At 44.3% G+C, this 4256-nt stretch overlaps 1 long non-coding RNA gene across 1 annotated transcript; it reads left to right on the top strand.

The window, feature by feature from the left end:
- Positions 1-449: 449 nt before the first annotated feature.
- LOC135008717 (uncharacterized) lies at positions 450-3285 on the top strand. The gene is made up of 2 exons (XR_010208418.1): positions 450-484; positions 3068-3285. It is a non-coding gene; the product is annotated as an uncharacterized LOC135008717 (long non-coding RNA).
- The last annotated feature ends 971 nt before the right edge of the window (positions 3286-4256 follow it).

The raw sequence follows: 4256 nt of genomic DNA, 5'->3' as shown, positions 1-4256 counted from the left end.
ATAGTGTGCCAAACGCAGCGAGGCACCGTGCCCGAAGCATGACGAGCGCAGCAAGCATTGCAAGGTTGACACTTATACGGTGTCCATGTCGACCTACGTCAACTTACGCAACAACAAAACAATGAAAACTTGTGTCAACTTTTCGACCTGTCGACATTTTAAATGATGTTATTTTGACTTTGTCTGTATTTCAAATGTCAGTATTTTGACCTTGTCTGTATTTTGAACTTGTCGTGATTTTCACAGTCGGTCAATTGTTGTCTATATTTTGACATTCGGGATTTTGATGGTAGGTTTTCATGCTAAACCCATTTTAAACGCTGTGAGGTCTTAGTTGAAGAGCAGGTCACTTATTTTGCAGTCATATTGTTGTTCTCATATTTTAGTGTTATTTAATATTTATTTTGTATTATTTATTATGTTTTCATGGTCTACACCTTGTACTTTGTTCACAGTTAAATATTGGAAAACTAGCAATTTTCAGGTATGTTTCTGTTAAATCACTTTAGAACTTTATAAATAATTTTTTTTGCATTTTATTAATAAACCCTAGTTTGTGCTTTTTATGTATTTTTTTATTCACTGGTCAATAATATAACAGGTGGTGTATACTAAACATAAACAAAGGGGGAGGGAGATTGCGGTGGTTGGAGGGAGGTGGGTAGCTATGTCCTCCATGGTACTAGCCACACCCCAAGGCACAGACCACACCCCCATATCAGTCACCACACCTCCAATATGCTTGTCACACCCCATGTGGTAACACACAATGGGCCCTTCACAGGGGCGGATCCAGAAGAAAATGATAGGGGGGCACCATGGAAGGGGCAAGTACATTTGCGTGCGGCTTCGGTGCATGTGAGGTGGCGCTTCTTATACAATGCCCACAGTTGTAGTGCTGATTATGCAATGTCCACTATACTGGTAGTGCCCATTATATAGACCCCATAGTAGTGGTGCCCCTTATGCAATGCCCGTATTGCCCCCAGTAGTAATGTTGCCTGTAGTAATGCCTCCAGTCATTTAGCGCCCTACTAGTTATGCCCCCAGTGGTAATGCCCCTGCAGTTATGACCCCAGTAGTTTAACCCCACCCCCTTTAGTTTAGCCTCCCAGTGGTAATTCCCCCAGTAGTTTGCCTGCTTGTAGTTTAGTCACCAGTAGTAATGCCACCCTGTAGTTTGCCCGATTGTAGTTTAGCCCCTATAGTTATGCCCCCCTTGTAGTTTAGCCCCCAGTAGTAATGTCCCTAGTAGTTTGGCCCCTGTAGTTATGCCCCCCGTAGTTTGGCCCCTGTAGTTTAGCCCCCAAGTAGTAATGCCCTGAATTTAAGCCACCAGTAGTAATGCCCTTGTAGTTACGCTGCCAGTAGTAATGCCCTCCTGTAGTATGCCCCCAGTGGTTAGCACCTTTGTAGTTAGCCCCCAGTAATAATGTCCCCCAGTAGTTTGCCCCCAGTAGATGCCCCCCAGTAATAATGTCCCCCAGTAGTTTGCCCCCAGTAGATGTCCCCCAGTAATAATGTCCCCCAGTAGTTTGCCCCCAGTAGATGTCCCCCAGTAATAATGTCCTCCAGTAGTTTGCCCCCAGTAGAAATGCCCTCTAGGAGTTTGCCCCCAATATATGACCCCCCAGTAGTAATGCCCCCAGTCGATGCCCCCCAGTAATAATGCTACCAGTAGATGGCCCCCAGTAAAAATGTCCCCCAGTAGCTGCCCCCAGTAGGTAGGGTAGCTATGTCCTCCATGGTACTAGCCACACCCCATGGCACAGACCACACCCCCATATCAGTCACCACACCTCCACCATGCTTGTCACACCCCCTGTGGTAACACACAATAGGCCCTTCATGAATTTCAGCTCCAGGTCCATTAGGACCTTAATCTGGCACTGACAATGCTCCATCCCTGATGCTACACACAGACACAGTACCCTGCACCCCTACACTGTATAGACATTAAGGGACACTGCGTGAGACTGTGCAAAAGTTTCGCTGCTGCTATCTAACTAAACTTGCTGTCACTAAAAGTCCTGCGTGCCTACACCCTATCCGTCAGATCTGCAGCAATAAATGGACCCAGAACACGAGGAAGGGACTATTATATGTAATCCAAATAATTTAAGATTCAATGCCGGCAAGATTTGACCCTGGGAAAATGAATTGTTGCCTTATTTTGGGTTCTAAGACAGGCAGGAAGCCGGGACACAGATCCGGAAAAGTGAAATTCGGGTGATCCCGGTTCTCCGAGATACAGGTCCGCTCATCTTTAGTATTAATACATGTTAGAAATAAAAAAGTCAATTGAATTGTGTTATATTCAGCAATTTGTGGCCATCTCGTGGCTAATTGAATCTGCCCCATAGAGTCTTGTCTATGATACAGAACCCCGGCTGTATCAGGTAGCACAGTGACCTGAGTGACACATTAGAGGACATTACACTGACTTCCTTAGCTGGACACAGAATGGGGGTAATTCCAAGTTGATCGCAGCAGAAAACCTTTTAGCAGTTGGGCAAAACCATGTGCACTGCAGGGGAGGCAGATATAACATGTGCAGAGAGAGTTAGATTTGGGTGGGGTGTGTTCAAAATAACCCACCCAAATCTAACTCTCTCTGCAAATGTAATATCTGCCCCCCATGCAGTGCACATGGTTTTGCCCAATTGCTAACAAACTTTCTGCTGCGATCAACTCAGAATTACCCCCAATGTCTGTTGGCATACGTGGCATTTATGCAAATAATGCTACAGACTCCTCCTCTGTGTACAGCTGTGTGGTTGAGTATGTAAGGACTGAGACACACAGAAATACTGATCGGTGCATGTTTAGATGCTACAATCGGTAGCACCATCGGTATCTTAACCATCCCTATGGCAGCTGTAGTTTCTCTGCCTGACCATCACCTCCTATGCCTGGGTCTGTGCAACTGTGTCTGTAGCTGATTTCACTAACACGCCCGTGGCACACCCATATAATTGTGTGTATTTATAGCAACCTCCCAGACCCTGCACAGGAATTCCCATCACTTTCCCGCAACATTTCTGATACTGTGTCTCTATCTCAACAGGGCCTATCTGCCTACACTCTGGGTAACGCAGGTACCTGATGACTTTTCTGCCAATACATGCACAGTTGCAAGAAATCGCTCAACTACATGAACACCAGCATTGTGTCACCTCTGAATCAGACCCCTTAATCCGGCTCTGCATCCTCCATCCCCTGCCACCATCTTCTTTTAGTGTAACTGTTATCCATAAGTGATAACTAAATGTAACCTCTATACAGTGTCTGTGTCATTATTTACTTACTGCTAAGTTATGTGTATTATGTGAGGTAGTTATATATAATGTGACAGGCTGCCGTGTGCATGAGTCGTTTATTTCCATCTTATTTCCATACACAGTCTCTGGGGGATTTCCTGTCACATCTCACCTGTCACTCTCTATATATATCTCATTGTACAGGAGACGTCTTATAGTGTCTGTCTGACAGCCCAGATACAGCAAGATGGTGTCTCACAGTTACCTGCTGGCTGTGATACTCATTTATATTCAGGGTGAGAGATTGGGGGCATTACATGGTGCTGTGTAGGGGAATCTATACATGTAACATAAATAATCAGAGCAGGATGTATATGACTATATACAGACATGTATCAGTAATGACTGTGTCTCCTCTAATCCTCAGGGTCCTGTGGGGAGATTGTGATGACTCAGACCCCAGGTTATAGCTCTGTGTCACCAGGAGGATCAGTCACCATCTCATGTACAGCCAGTACTGGTATAAGCGGATACTTACACTAGTACTAGCAGAAAGGGATACTACTGACAGTCTTATGTCAGTAAATTGCAGGGTGATCACAGGAACATTTTTTTTTCACTATTTTTTTAAAAGTTTGCAGATTATTTCTCCATTCATCATTGGGTGTGTGTATTAGAAGGGTACTAAAGCAGATATTGGAGATTTCTATAAGGCATAGAATTTGGGCAAATGTATCAAGCTGTGTAGCTTTATGGAGCTTGCCTCCCGATAACTAATGTCCTCTCTTGATGGCATAAGCCAGTGGTTCCCAAACTTTTGTGAATCACGGCATCCTAAAGTATCAGAATGTTTTTCACGGCACCTCTAGGCCAAAAGTTTCTCATTGAGAAATTTAGAAATAAATATTATATTAAGTAAATTGTGTTTATATGTCACCCTTAGGCTGGATACACACTTGACTTTGGGGGTCATTCCGAGTTGTTCGCTCATTGCCA

Source organism: Pseudophryne corroboree, chromosome 1 (genome assembly GCF_028390025.1).
Source record: "Pseudophryne corroboree isolate aPseCor3 chromosome 1, aPseCor3.hap2, whole genome shotgun sequence".
NCBI classification, from domain to species: Eukaryota; Metazoa; Chordata; class Amphibia; order Anura; family Myobatrachidae; genus Pseudophryne; species Pseudophryne corroboree.
Note: the sequence above shows the minus strand (reverse complement) of the source record. Positions and strands in the feature narration are given on the sequence as shown.